The sequence below is a fragment of the Canis lupus genome, chromosome 19, assembly GCF_048164855.1.
Source record: "Canis lupus baileyi chromosome 19, mCanLup2.hap1, whole genome shotgun sequence".
NCBI lineage: Eukaryota > Metazoa > Chordata > Mammalia > Carnivora > Canidae > Canis > Canis lupus.
In genome coordinates this window covers 2,442,942-2,458,578 of record NC_132856.1, presented here as the reverse complement: position 1 = coordinate 2,458,578, position 15,637 = coordinate 2,442,942, and the positions used below count along the sequence as shown (strand labels likewise).

The following is a 15,637-nucleotide window of genomic DNA, read 5'->3' as shown; positions in this document are numbered from 1 at the left end:
GACAGCCACAAAGGCCAAAGGGCTGAAGGAGCCTATCTTCATCTCCAGGGCTCCTAAATGCATCCTTACAGAAAAGGTGGAGGATGGACTCTATGGTGGCTAAAAACAAAAATGATCCCTAAGGAGAAAGACATCAGGGTTCCTAGCAGCAGTTACACAGGCAAAAATCAATCTCTCCTGAAAACCAATTAGGGTAAGCACACAGGATTTTCACTTTGGCAGCTGAGCTGCTCAAAGCCACCTTCTTCTGAGAGCAAACGTCAGAAAGCTTGCTCCTAGACAGGCCAGCCTTCTCTCCCCAGCTCCCTGCTTGCCACAGCCAGTACCTTACACAGAGCTCAGCTGAGAGAGGTGCACCTGGGTGTACTGGCACTGACATTCACAGGGAGGTGTGACCCCTCCCCACAGACTGAGTACCTGGCCTCAGAGCTGAAGGAAAGGCTGTGCTGACCACAAGCCAGCTCACTGAGGACCCAGTGCATATGAAGCACTGGGCGAGGCACTCTGAGTGCGTTTACACTCTACCTTTGCAATGACCCTGTCCCTAATCACAGATGGGGAAACTGATGCCTAGAGATACTTAACCAAGGCCATACAACTTAAGTAGCACAGATAAGGTTTTTTTTGGATGTTTCCCTCTGAAGGCACTTCAGACTCCAGTCCAAAGAACTGGAGCCATATCTACTGCAACTATTTGATGGATTAACACGGTACAGGTTCCTTGCTTTATCTACCTGTATGCCCAGACCAGGCTCACAGGGCTCTCTCTGTGTTGCTGAGAACTCTTTAAAGAAGCACATAGATAATCCTAGTAAGAACCCCCACCCCACCAACTCTTTCTGGAATCTGTACCCCACCTTCCAAGCAGTATTTTCCTAATAAAGGCTCGAGACAGGCCATATCTGTCTTCCTCATCCCTGCCGGGAAAACAGTCCTTAAGAGCTTCTCCAGGCTGCCCTATCTCAAATCTCTCAGGTGGCACCAACTTCCAGCGGGGCTTGGCACGTGGGTGCTGCAGCACTCAGTACCCGCTGCCACCCAGACAGACTCACGCTGGAGTGCTACAGTCCACAGAGCAGAAAGAACAAAGCCTATGGCCCCTCACTTCACCCACCACTGTGGAAAGGCAGCCAATGAAGGCTCTGGGCAGTGTGTCTGTATGCCAGAGAGAAGCTAGGGGAGGCAGGGGGTGGCGGTGATAAAAAGATGAGGTGGAAAAGAGGGGCAGGACCATGAGAATCTGAGAGAAGAATGCCAAGGCCCCGGTAAGGCTAAGACAACTCAGCAAGCTCTTCTAGATGCTGTTTCCACCCAGGCTCTTCCAGTGTTTATGCAGGACTCCACGCCAGTGTCAGCCTGGGCTAGTGCTCTGCGAGCCAGAGCTACAGCAGGCATGCAGGCGGGCTGCAGCATGCTCACTAGAATATCATCAGGATGATGTGCACCAGGCCAAGACTCCCTCCCTACCCCTCCTCTGCCACCTTCAGGAGGGCAAAAGGATGGCACAGCTCTTGCTGCCCGCACCTTGGCTTCTCAGCAAAAACAAGCAAGAAAGTCCATTTAGATGCCTACTGGGGGTTCCTTAAACCCAACAAGCTATTTACCACGGAAAGTCCAAGTCACCACTATGTTAGCTCATTTTTCTGTGTCTCTTCTCCAGGCCTTGAAAAATCTCCCTGGCTGTCAAAACCATGGTAGTCCATCCACCCATAGCAAAGTCAGAATCTGCTTGTTTTGCAAAAGGGAGCCAAGGAAAAGGCACATGAGGGTGCCACCAGCTCCTAAGGAAGCGCTTTTAGAAGGAGTCCTACTGTCTCTCCTCCCATCTGCCAGCTAGGGAAGAAGACCACAGACCCAGCTCTTAATTTGGCCTTGACCTCAGGTATTTGGCAAGGAAAGGCAATGGGACTTACCAGCTCTGGGAACAAAGGAACCTGTGGATGAGGAGTGAACGCCCAGGCCTGGCCCAGCCCAGCATAAAACCCCAACATTTCTCATTCCTCATCTAATCCCAACTGTGCCTCCTCTACATTTCTCTGGATGTAAGTCAAGCTATCAGCAACTTTCTGGATGAAGAATAGAACACTGTAGGAAGAGAGGGGAGCTCTCCCCGAGGCGGCCCCACTGAAGGGGCTGGATGGCAGGATGATGTGTCCCTACTAGCCAACCCCATCCAATGATCTGCACCAGTCCCAGGGCAGCCACAACAAAGGAAGGCCTCAGACCACAAGAACAAAAACCTGGGTACCCCCAACAAAAGGTGAAGGGGGCAATGGGAGACTGGGCCCAGAATAATAGGCCTTTCTAGCCTTCTCAGCTAGATCCCAGACCTCAAATGGAGCATGTCAGGGGAAGGGACCTGCCCGCCTCCCCCTGCCTACAAAGGCCTGCTCCAAGCCCCGGTCCTACAGGCTGACGAGCGGCCCAGGACTGCCACCTAGTGGGCCAACACGCAGGGATTCCAGAATGACGACCTCCATTTCATTCACAAAGCGCAGCAGGATCCTAACTGTGGTAACTAGCGACACCATTCCCACAGGACCCATGACAGGATGAGTAGGAAGGAGTTGGCTGGGGTTCTTCTCAGAGCCTCCTTCCCAACCTTCCTAAACCCCAGGGCCTGCCCCAGTGAGTGCAGAAAATGCAGTGCCCCAGGCAGGGACACAGGAGAGGCCAACCCCTGCCCCCAACACAAACCTGATGAACTCCTTAGAACAGAAAATCCTTTATGTGGCCATCAAATGAGTAAGTGCTACTGGGCATTACAAAGTATCCCTGAGTGGAGAGAGCAAGGGGCCTTGAAGAGGAGGGCCTGCTACATGGCAGAGGGTGGTGAGTGAGATCCTGACATCACGAGTTGAGGGGACAGGCACTGAGGCATGCCAAGACCCCCTCTAAGCACTTTTCCTACACCACCTCAAGAAGCTTTCACAACAATGTGGCAACCAGGCACAGCCATCATCCCCTTCACAGAAGGGACATGGAGAGATTAAATGACATTACCCAGGAACACAGCTGGGAAACAGGAGCTGATCCCACATAATCTGGCTCCTCGAGCCATGCTGTGCCACGGCTCCTAATCCAACTGCTGGACACAACCACAAACTGAACATTCTCCACCTGAAAATCCTGAAACCCCAGCTTTCTTCTGGCCAGAGCCCAGCAGAGGAGCAGAATCCCGCAACTCTAGGGGAGCGGAGGCAAGGATCAAGTTAGCACAACACAGGCCAATTCTCCTTAAGGAGAAAAAGCAGCTGTGTTCAAAGCAGCGCTATCAGAGTCAGGAGGAAAACACCAGCCCCCAAGCAGCCCTGTAAGACCAGACAAAAGATAAAACAAGCATTCCCTTCCTCCAGTCCTGTGTTGACTCCAGGGAAAACCAGAGGGCAAGAAAGATGAGAATGCCCTCTGCTGTTATCTCACTCTCCCATCCTTCCAGAGCCTCTGGAGGTCAAGAGGGTCATGCTGGGGTCCGCAGAGAGAACCAACTGCCTCTGGTCAGCTGCGTCTTCCTTTCGAGGAGGGCAAAGCCTGGGCCCATTACTGCGCCACCTCGCCACCTCGGAGTCCCTGGAGGAATTTCAAAGATTCCTCATTAGCATGGGAGAGCTGCCTGCCCACCTGTTAGAAGAACTTTCTGCTTATGGTGACAGATGGGACAGTGCTAATGGGCTGGCTTTAACTGGGATGCAAGGAAGTTCAGGCTCATTGCAAAGGGAATTAGCATTAAAGGTGGGTGGGTCTGCTCACTCAGAGGAGGGCTTGGGAAGAAGGTGGGGGAACTCACTCAGGGACCTCACATTCCAGAGGTGGCCATGTTCAAGCAGGGCCAGACCCAACAGTGAGTCTTAGGCACCAGCAGCCAGGCTGGTTTAGACTCTACCTCAGTCCTCCTCCTCATCTTGCTCCACAACTTCCAGGTGGGAGTCCCCAGCCCTGAAGGACTTCTAACTCCATTTGATCTGCTGGAAAACACCATCCCTCTGTGAGGTCTGGCCAGGGCCCAACTGTGAACAGATGGCCAGCAAAGAGCTGTGTGCCCTGCCACATTCAGCATTCTGATGGATCATCTTCAAAACAACAGCGATACATGTCTGAGGTCTCAGCAGAAGCCCCTCAGGCCAGCTTCCTGGAAGGCTAGCTGACCACTAGGAAGAAGAAAGCAAAGACAGCTCAACTCTGATGTATTAGCTCCTCTGACTCCTCAGAAATACGTCCCTTGACTTTCTGGGCTGAGCTGTACCTTCTCTATAGCCTTTTACTGCTCCACGTGGACGACTGAGCAGTTTTCACAAGTCAAAATATTTTACAAATGACTGTACGAAGCATAGGTTGGGAAAGACCTTTCTGCTTTGGACATTCTCTCTTGGAGGTATCTGAAGGCCTTAGGAGAGATACGTCTAACCAGCACCCAGATATGCAAAGCCCTCGAAAGAGATCAGGCCAAAGGTAGACATGGAGGGAGTCTTTGAGGGAGAATGAGGAGGCCACAGTTAACAGTGGCAGATCTCCACTGTCCCCCAACAACCATTCTTCTCTTCCTCTAGGCTAGTAGTGTTTCAGCGGGGCTCCCAGCTAGACTATATTTCCTAGGCAACCAGCAGCTAGGCGCGGCCATGTGACTGCTTTCTGACAAGAAGATATGTCCAGAAACAGCATCCAGGTCTTGCCCTTAAATGACTGAGTAGGCATGTGCCCGCTCGGCCCCTTCACTTTCCCATGGGCTGGGAAGCACAAGAACCCGAGCAAGCACCTCGAACCCATAGGTGCTGAGGCTGGCGGAGCCCCCACCAGCTGGGGACCATCCACACACCTCTAGACTGTTACTGGAGGAGGAATGAACGTATTTGGGGGCTTGTTACAGCAGCTCAGTCTCTGCCCTGACATTAGGACCACCTGCAGACAGCACATCCACCTAGGAAGGGATAAAGGCAGGGGGAGGGCAGAGAAAATGCATTCCTCTAGGCATCCCCTTGTCAGCAAAGGGCACCTCAAACCAGAAGTTCAAGAAATCAGACCTGACACCTCATTATTCTTCTTCCACATACCTCAATTGCCACTTCTTTGTGCAATTCTCCCCAGCAGCTTTCAGCCACTGTCCTGATCTCTGTCCTTTGTCTAGATCACTATGAACTCACACAGGACTCCTGGGTGGCTTCCTGCTGATCTCCTGCCCCTGTCCTCACCTACTCTAAGCACACTTGTGAGAACTTCCACAGGCTCCCTCCTGTCTCTGACCTAAATTTCCCACCATGCCTACAGGACCCTTCACCATCACCCCCACCTCCTGCTCCTCTGCCTCCCTGAACTCCCTCCCACCCCAGGCCCTTGACATACACCTCGCTCTGAGCACAGCGTCCTTCTCCTTGTCCTTTTTCATTTCTCTAGGTCTTGGCTCAGAGGTCTGCTCCAGAGAAGACTCTGCAGACTTCCATGCAAATTAAATTAGGTCCCTAATGGTTCTCTCTCTCTAAATACCTGTTCTTTAGCAGCATCACACTTCTCTCTGTTTGTAGTTCAATATTTCTTCATTGAATGTCTTTCTCTCCAACTGGACTGTAGGCTCCACCAGGGCCTCAACTGTGTCACGGCTGACCCAACCCAGCACAGGCAACAGCACCGTGAATGTGTATTGAGTAGACAGACAGAGCTTGCAGAAAGGGAGGCAGAGAGGTTAACAGAAGTAAAAGTTTAAAGGCAGGGGTGCTCTTCAGCATCCAATACCCCATGGAGCAAACATAAAGAAAGTCATTTGATTTCTTGGAAAAAAGACATAGTTTCTGAGAACAATATACTCAAGGAAAATGAAGACCAAATCATAATGAGTTGGAGAAGCAAGATTACGATTTTACTGCTGGTTTCAAAACAAGATAATAAAGGAAAGGGAGAGCAAGGCTGCACTCAGAGGGGCTGCTGGGAAGAGGTGCTGGTTTCAGATAGGGAGGAACTGAGCATGGAGAGCCGGAATGGAAGGAACCAGAGCAAGCTCCAAGGGGACAGGAGGGTGAGGCCCAGGCCACAGACAGTAAGGCCCCTTGTAAGAGGATGGGGAAGAGAAGGTGGTGAGGCAGGGACAGAGAAAGCTGAGTTGGGCCAAACAGGTGAGTGGGTCAGTGCCTGGGACAGGTGCAGTGCAGAACACCCCAGCAGCCACCTGGAAAGGGCAAAAGGGAGATGAACCAGCAGCAGTGAGGACCCTCAGCCCAGTGCAGGACTTCCAGGGGCAGCCCTCAGGAGCCCATACCCAGGCTCAGAGAGGCATGTGGAGGGGTGTACACAGCTACAGTCTGGCAAGCAGGGCATGGAGGAAGGACACGAGGATAAAGGGAAGGAGGTATTGGCTGTGTGTCAGTACTAACCCTTCAGGGCAGGGAGATGGGGGTGAAGACAAGGGGCAGCCAAGAATAGGTTCCAGGAAAACAGGGGGCAGGGTAGTTAAGAAGCAGGTGTCTTATGTAGGACACGCCAACAGAACAAAAGAAGAGAGAAAGAAGATTGAGACACATGATCTGGAAACTGGCAGCAAATCATGCTTTTTTAGCCTTAGGGCACAAGAAAATGTTAAGGTAGGATTTTTATTGTGGACCTACTACAATGCAGACATTTTCCTAGATGCTAAACCATTATCTCATCTAAACTCCACACAAAGCCTGTGAGAGCCTCCATTTTACAGCTGGGGAAACTAAAGGTGAACAAAGCTCTTCCACACAGTAAGCAGCGGACAGTTTCTCTTACACTGCCTACAAGACCACCTCAATGACATGCCAACCCCGACACACCACACCTGGCCACATCAAGACCCTGGGCTTCTGAGTGAGTCATTCTTCTCCAGGATTTCAGATGTCAATCAGGAAAACTGATGCATCAGTAGCAGCTCTTGAGGAAAAATAAGGAGAGGAGATAAAGGGGGAAAAAAGGACTCTAAAAGCTGAGAGCATCTCAGAAGAGAAGCCAATAGTCCCAGTGGCCCCATGCAGCCATAAAGAGGCTTCCCCAGGAATTAAGGCCAAAGGGAAAAACTCAGGCCAAACTACCCAGGCTGCAAAGAAGACTCCTTGGTCCCACCTTATGCCCCCCACCCCCGCCAAGGCTGCTCCTAGTAGTGCCAGCAGAGCTTGTCTCAAGCAGCAGTGGATTAAAAACAAAATCCTGAGGTGGCAGAGCCCAGTCCTCTGGAGCAAAGATTAAGGAAGCACTGCAGAGAATCAAGAAGGGGAAAAGCAAAACAAGAAGAAGAAGAAGAAGAAGAAGGAGGAGGAGGAGGAGGAGGAGGAAGAAGAAGGAAGAAGGAAGAAGAAAGAAGAAAGAAGAAGAAGAAGGAGAAGGAGAAGAAAGAAGAAAGAAGAAAGAAGAAGAAAGAGAAGAAAGAAAGCCTGCCACACACCCAGCTGCTGAGAGTTAACAGTGTTACTCATTTCTCATCAAAAACCTCTTAGGAAGAGGTTAAGCACACAATAGGCTATCGAAGGCGCCAGCCTGGGCGGCTGCTTGAAATTCCACACGTGTGCCATGGCAATGTATTTCGATTAATGCCCAGTGTGTGTCAGCGTGAAGATAAGGTGCCAACATCGTGTCCGAGCAGTCAACTAGAGAATGGGCCCCATGTTCAACATTGTCTGACACTCGGGAGCCCCAAGAACAGACAGAGGCTCTTTAGCCAATCCTGCTCTGCATGCTCTAGCATACCTCCCGTGGTGGCCGAAAACAGTGCAGGTGCAGAGGCAAGAGAGGAGACTACTGAGGTGGCAGCAGTGGGGGGTGGGGAAGACAAGGTGCTAGGGTGTCAGGGAGCACTGATGGCCTCACAGGAAGAGACCAAGGGCACAAGAGTGCACAGAACCAGCAGGAGTGGGATCCCTGGGTGGCGCAGTGGTTTGGCGCCTGCCTTTGGCCCAGGGCACGATCCTGGAGACCCCGGATCAAATCCCACATCAGGCTCCCGGTGCATGGAGCCTGCTTCTTCCTCTGCCTATGTCTCTGCCTCTCTCTCTCTCTCTGTGACTATCATAAATAAATAAAAATTAAAAAAAAAAAAAAAAAAAAAAAAGAACCAGCAGGAGTAACGGGAATGGGTACTGAGGGAGGCAGCCCTGCCTGCACTGTGCGAGCCTGATGGGGGGACGAGGGGAGGGGGGCAAAGAGCACACCAGACCCCTCCTCCTTCCTCGTAGGGTCAGCCCAGGGTCCCCAGAGCTGTGTGGCTGGGCACACATAGTACAAAGGCCTTGTACCAGGAGCTGCTCTGCTTGGCAGGCACTCCCCCTTAGCCGCCTTCGCCAACCATCCCAGTCCTAGCAGAGAACAGGGCCTCCAGAGAAAGCCTGTGGGAATTCTGTGAGGCAGGAGGAAGTGCCGACAAGAGTGGGGGTGCACTGGCTTCCCTAAGAATGCCTGCAAGTGGGCTCCTCCCCTCAGCCTCCCAGGAGCCCAGGGCTCACAAAAACACTCCAGACTACCAGAAGCTCAAACTAACCTGGGGAGACTAGAGAAAATGCCTGGTGGGATGTGGAAGGTGTGCTTTAGAATAAAGGAGTGCAAGTCTGGAGGAGCGCAGCAAGTACTTCCAACAGATGATTGCCCGCTCTGGTGAGGAAGGCCAGTAAGTCAGCACCCAGGGATCGCTATGCCACCTGTCCTCTGTAGCATCCCTGCTCTGCCACCATGGAGTCAGCCTCTACTCCACCCTTAGTCAGCTGCTGAAATTCTCTTCCCCTGCAGGCAAAGTCAAGAATATATGGACTGCCTTCCGCCTGCCAGCTGGAGTGCTGGGTACTTGGCCTCCATCATATCACTAAAGCATCCTTACAACTCTGGATGTTTGCCATTCAACACACGAGGAAACTGAGGCTTGTGGAGGTTATGGGAGGTGTCTAAGATCACAGTGGGAGTACTTTGTGAATTTGTGTCCAGGTCTAACAAGTACAGAAGCAGTGTTCCTTCTACACAGCCATGCGAGAAAACATGCCACTTAGTACCTGACCAGCATTCAGCTCCTTCTTTAAAAACAAACCTGATTTTGGGGGGCAGTCAGGTGCCCAGCTAAAATTGCTCACTATCCCAGTTTCACTCTTAGCCAGAGGTAATGCCATGAAATAGTTGTGTTGGTGAGACTCCCTGAAGACAGTGTCCCTCCTACAGAAAATAAAACCTGAGTAGGCAAAGGCTTTTGGGCCTTCCCTCTTCCTGCCTGGAAAACTAAGAGATATCTGGAGGCACAGTAGTCATCCTGAGGCCATGAGGAGAGCTGCACTGAGAACAGTGGATCAAAAGGAAAGGAGGTCAATGGATCTCTCCTGATGTCCTGAGCCACCAGTCCCGCCTGAGCTGTCTGCCACAGACTTATTCATAAAATAAACACACCTCCACTGTTTAAGCCACTGCCACCTGGGCTTCTGTTATAGCCCAAACTGCTCCTGATTGGTGCACATGCTGCTCTGTCCAAGAGCACTCACCTGTAGCCCTGACATATGAGATGGGGATCTCCCTCAGCCACTGAGTAGACACAAGATTAAGGGGAAAATGTCCGAGACTTTTCTCCTGTCCTACTTGCTGTTGTCTGTCAGCCAAATAATCCCTTTTTAATTCTTTACCTTGTCAGTCGCCAGCAGTGGTATCTACCCAAAGGGACAAACACAATCTACTTAATTGAAAAATCTAAAACTTTTTTTTTTTTTTTTTTTCAGAAAAAAGGAAAGGGAAAACGGTAGCTCCCCAAAGACTATGTGAATAAACCACACAAACAGACTTAAAATAAACCATGACCCTCCCCTCTCCACAGCCCTACCGGCATCCTAGAGGCATGCATGGAAGTAGGCAGGCACCAGCCCAATCTCACTCAAGCAGGACAGAAAAAGAAAACATACTGCTGCCAAGATCAATCAGGGCTGGAGGGCCCGCCCCACTCAATCCACAGGCATGAAGCAAGCAGCAGGGGTGGCAGGCACTACTTCTAAGAAGAAGAGGAATGGAATGGGTACCGAGCAGGCACAAACAGCATGTAATGCTGCTGAGCACCACCATCCCTGATGGCCTGCGTCCTCTCAGAGGCCAGGGTGCCAGCATATGCTCTCTGACTCCATCACCAGTTCCGAAGTCAGGTTTCCCTACAATTTTAGGCTTACCAAGTACACAAGACCTGCTCAAAACACAAAAGCCCTACACTCTCAGCCAGGTCCTGATCTTTTCATAAGACACAAAGCAGTAGGTCAGTAAGTTGCCACCTGCTGCTGTGATGCACGTCAGATGGCTCAGGTCACCACCCCACGACCACACCCCTGCTGCTGAGTTATTCCAAGGAAGTCTGTGGCTCAGACCCCTTGGGACCCATCAGGCACACAGAGGCCAAGGAGCCTGGCTGAGGTCGGCAGCAGATTCCCTCAAGAGGCTTAAGAGAAAAAGCTTCTTTCGCAATTCTCTCCAGATCCCAGCCCCAGCTGTCAGCCTCTTTAGCTTATCCCTGGTGCTGAGACATTTTCGTAGACATGCGATCTGCTAATTAGAAGCAATGACACCAGGAATGGAACCGTAATCAGCCATTTGCCTAACAAAGTTAGCAGCTAATGAGGATTTCCAGCTTCTGTCAGCACACAGCAGAGGTCACCTGAGCTGTGCACCAGAGCCAGGAAGGGACAACTAAAGGCATCTGCAGATCCGTGAAACGGTGAAGAGGAGGAAGCTGCACAAAATCCTAATCAACCCAGGCTGTAAAACCCACTTGGAATTCCAACTTCTTAAATAAGAGAACTAAATGCACATCTTTCACTACCCCAAAGTGTGGGGATCTCCCTTCTTACAGGAGGGCCATTCTGGAACAGATTCTGAAATCCCTGCATTTTCATCTGAGAAGTCCACAGAGCAACAGCTTTCTTTAAAGAGAAGGAATCCACACATCTTCCACCTTCTACTAATATTCAAACAGCTAGAGACTGCTGCTTACCACCTCCTTGCTCAGCTGGCACTGCCCCAGTGACTTTGTCCAGACGAGCCCCCCGGACCCTGTGGCACCTCTCCATCCCACCTCACTACACATGCCCTCACCGTAGTCCTCCATCTCCTCACTGCCAGGGTAACCCCCATCTTCCTGGTGGTTCAAAATGTGTAAAACAGCTGAGGAGAAAACAGGACTTTTGCACCTCAAGGACATCATCACCATGTATCTAATGAGGTGGACAGGAAACAGGAGCCTAACAAGCTTCCCAGGGGCAATGCCAGGAGCTCAACCCTCAGGTCTATTGGGCTCATTGGGGGCATCACCCAGGGACCTGGAAGCAGCTAGACCGTAGTCGCCCTCCCATGCATGGCTAACAAGTAAGTCTAAATGCCTTGATAAGGTTTTTCTACTCCTGCCACATGCCTCAAATATCACATGGGCTACTGCTATGAGGAACTAAGGCTCTGCTCTCACACAGCACACATTATTGCCGGGAGTCTGACGGGTGCCACCTGATATCACTCATGTCCTGGAGCTGGCACTGCTCCCTCTGGCAACAGCTTCTTACCACCTGCCCGCCCCCCAAAATGCCACACCCAGCTCGCCTGACCCTTCTTCCTAGGGCATGGTACCAGTAGAGATTTCCTGCTTTCCTCTGAGGCCAAGAAGTCTGGCAAAGGCATATATGTAGGTAGTGAGCCACATCGGGGCCAGGATCCCTCAGACACTCGGTACGCGTTTCAAACAGCACAGCCTCTGCCCTCGAGTACTGCAGGGAGCCACATCACCAGTGGGAACACCGCACATCCCTCAGGGCCCAAACAGTGAAAGGGGCAGAACCACTGTGGATACCTGGCTCCCAACATCAGTCCAGGAGCCAGCCTTGGGCCTACTGTACTGGCATCAGGTGGGGGCTATTCAAAATACAGATTCCAGGGTCACAGAGACAAAGTCCAATCCAGCTGTTTCTGGCCTAAGATCCAATTATGTGTATCTGTGCCAAGTTCCCAGGTGATCCTGACACAGAGCAGGCAGAGAGATGAACCAAGAGCTAAGTGCCACAGGTGAATAGCTACCATGGGAAAGGCTGAATGGGAGGGCCCTCAATACCATGCCACACAGGTGGAAAGCCCCAAGCCATCTGCCCACAAACAAGGTGATTCTGTGAGCACCCCACCACCACCACCACCTCCACATTACTGCAGCCTGTCTCTCCAGAGGGCTGGGCAGGAGCCTGCAGGACCAATTTGTTCTAGGAATCAGTTCACAATGACCCCATGTCATGAGTCCATCGATGGAAGCAGAGAAGAGGAGAAGTTATAACTTGCCCAACAATGCACAACCCTGTCAACGCCCATTTCTACCCCAGGAAGGAAACAGCACAGAGGAGTGAAGGAACCTCAGTGATGGGCTCATCTGGGCATAGTTCTGTCAGCTTCTAGCCCTATTCCTGGAGCTCCTGGGTGCCAGGCATTTCACACCAACAGCCTCATGGGTCGATCCTCACAAGCATCATGATCCAGACCTAATGCGCTAGGGGCCCTCCCTGGACTTGGGTGCCAGGCTCTTAGTCCCTGTCTGTTTTTTATGCCCTCCCCTACCCCGAGGTTGTATAAAATATATGAAAAATAAAACCAAAGTTTCTTTTATGGTGTGTAATCAATTAAAAATATGGTTGAACCAGTTTTCATACAAGCCTATCTTGTTTTCCTCGCTCTAAAAATTATCCTACCATATGGCTGTAAGGCCAGATAATTTTAACTTCAACCTTAATAAGGAAAGTAGGAACCCAGGAGGCCTCAGTACCCCTTCCAAATAATTATTCCAATTCTCTAAGAAACTGAATGTACTCACCCTTGCTCTTTGAGTAAATGTGGCTGTAAAAGAGGCGTGGCGGTGGTCAGCTGCGTGGAATGTCCTTTGCACCTTGTCTGCCTTGTAGAAGGTCTGGCCCAATACAACACTAGCCATATGTGCCCGGGCATTCAGAGAGGAGCAAAATCACTCATTTTACTTTGCCTTCTCATCTCCCCTGGGGTGTGAAGTGTACTTTAAAGTGTTACCAACCAAAGGAAAGTATGAAATAAATGTGGCATCGGTTATAAGCCTCCTTACCTATATTGTTTGAAAGCGGCAGGAAAAGTGACTGAGATCCCCTCCATGGACCCCTGATTTACAGGTGCACAGGGCCAGTGGACACCTGAAAGCCCAGCAGAAGATGGAGAGAAGCCCATGGTACTCCAGGGGTTATACTGAGCACCACCCGGCAGCTGCCTGCAGCTAAAAAAGCTGCAAAGAAGCACCCCCAGGACAAAGTCTGATGGGAAAGCAAAGCAGCGCAGATAAACCCTGCAGTGCTCAGATCCTAAGCCCGCTGAAAAGAAGGTATGGGTCCTACCTTCACATAGTATGAGCCAACCCTGCTCAAGTATAGACTAGATTTACCCAGCCTCCCACACTAATGGCCTGTCAAAAGAAGATGGCCAGTTCTGGGCATAAGCGCTATTCTCCTCAGCCTCTACTGTTCTTCTACACATGATCTCCAGTATCAATAAAAAATTACAAGGTAGGGGCGCCTCGGCAGCTCAGGCCAGTTAAGTGTCTGCCTTCGGCTTAGATCATGATCCCAGAGTCCTGAGTTTGAGTTCCACGTTAGGCTCCCCACTCAGCAGGGAGCCTGTTATTCCCCCTGCCCCTCCCCCTAGCTCATGCTCACTCCTGCATGTGCTCTCTCTCAAAAGTAAATAAATAAAATCTTTTTTAAAAATTACAAGGCACATAAAGCTGTAGGAAAATGGAACCCACTATCAAAAGAGTAAATAATCAACTGAACCAAACTCAGAGATGACCCAGATGTTGGAATTATCAGAGACTTCAGACAATTATGATAAATAGGTTTAGAAGATCCACAGGAAAAGGTGGACAAATGATAGGAAATTACAGTAGAAAAATGGAAACCCTAAAAAAAAATGCCAAATGTAAAAAAGAATGAGGAATTAAAGTAGAAGTTCATGACTCTTCCCCAACTGCCCACTGGGCTGTCTCCAGAAATGTCCTCATTTTACCCTCAGAAGACTGAGGCAATCAGGTACCACGGTGCCATGAAACTTCTCACAGGAATAAACACCACTGAGAAACTAGGATCCCTGCCAGCTCCACAGCCTCCCCCATCCCCAGCTGCTGAAGCATCTGGTAACTCAGAGACCCAAACAATTACAATCTCTGGATCTGTTATCTAGTCCAGGGGTCAGCAAACTACAGCTTACCAGTCAAATCCAACCTATCGCCTCTTTTGGTATGGCCTCTGAGCGAAGAATGTGTTTTTACATTTTTTAGAGCTGTAAAAACAACAACAAAGGATGTGTGACAGAGACCATATGTGGCCTACAAAATCTAAAATATTTACTATCTGGCTCTTTACAGAGAAAGTTTGTCAACCCCTGATCTAATCTAGGAAAGAAAAAAAAAAAACAGTAAAGTTTTGAGAAGCAAAGAAAGAGGCTATGGATTGCAGACCCTTTTTGGGTTTTTCTTTTCTGGTTATGGCTTTTACCAACCATCTAGGTGCTGACAAATCCATCTCCACAGGAATTCAAGGTCTTGGTCTGTAGCTCAAATTGGAGGAGGCATAAGGATAAGGCCATCAGAGTCTCAGGTCACTAATATTCTAAAACAAACAGCCATGCCAAGCAGCTGGCCCCAGGGGTCAGGCCTCCTCATTGCACGTCAAGCAGAGAACTCCCAGACCCCACAGGTGAGCCACCAGTCCCACCGTCTACCTTCTTCCAGGCAAGTTAAACCCCAAGTCTGTAAGCCTCTGATCAGGACTCGTGTAAACTAGTTGTCTCCAAGATATCATTATAGTAAAAGGTTGTTTTGTTTTGGTTTTGGTTTTTTTTAAAGATTTTATTTATTTGTTCACAAGAGACACACAGAGAGAGATAGAGGCAGAGACACAGGCAGAGGAAGAAGCAGGCCCCATGCAGGGAGCCTGACATGGGACTCAATCCCCAGTCTCCAGGATCACACCCTGGGCTGAAGGCGGCGCTAAACCGCTGAGCTACCAGGGCCACCCGGCTGTTTTGTTTTGTTTTGCTTTGTTTTAGAAGCAGAGTGTGTCAGGCACACTGTGAATTGCTATCCAGAGAGCACTGATGTGGGTATATGCTTCCACCTGTTCACAACAGGGCACTGCGAGGAGGCCTCCAGAGGCTGAACGAGGACTCCTGTGCAGACGTTTCCAGGGGCACCTGGGTGGCTGAGCCCGTGAAGCCTCTGACTTGGGCTCAGGCCGTGATCTCAGGGTCCTGGGATCCAGCCCCACTTGGGGCTCTCCACTCAGTGGGAAGTCTGCTTCTCCTTCTCCCTCTGCCCACTCATTCCTGCTCACTTGCTCTCTCTATATGTATTTCTCTCTCTCAAATAAATAAAGTCCTTAAAAAAAAAGTCTCCAAAGTAGGAGACTCTGCCCCACGCCCCTCCTCCACTGGAGCTCTGGCTAGCTATGATTCCCTAGCCATCAGTGCACATCTATAATTTGCTGACTGCTACCTAGAAGTCCACAATGATCACACCACAGTTCCTCTCCTTGAGGAGCTTATAATCTGAAGAACGAGACTTATGAAGGTAAGAGGGGAGAGGTAGGAAGAAAGGCTATAGCTGTAACCTATCTCACTCAGGATTTCAGAAAATTACAACTCTGAAACT

At 50.3% G+C, this 15,637-nt stretch overlaps 1 protein-coding gene across 1 annotated transcript in view; it reads right to left on the bottom strand.

The window, feature by feature from the left end:
• CHCHD6 (coiled-coil-helix-coiled-coil-helix domain containing 6) overlaps positions 1–15,637 on the bottom strand; it is a 248,861-nt gene that overhangs the window by 201,144 nt on the left and 32,080 nt on the right. The gene's annotated exons all lie outside the window — the stretch shown is intronic.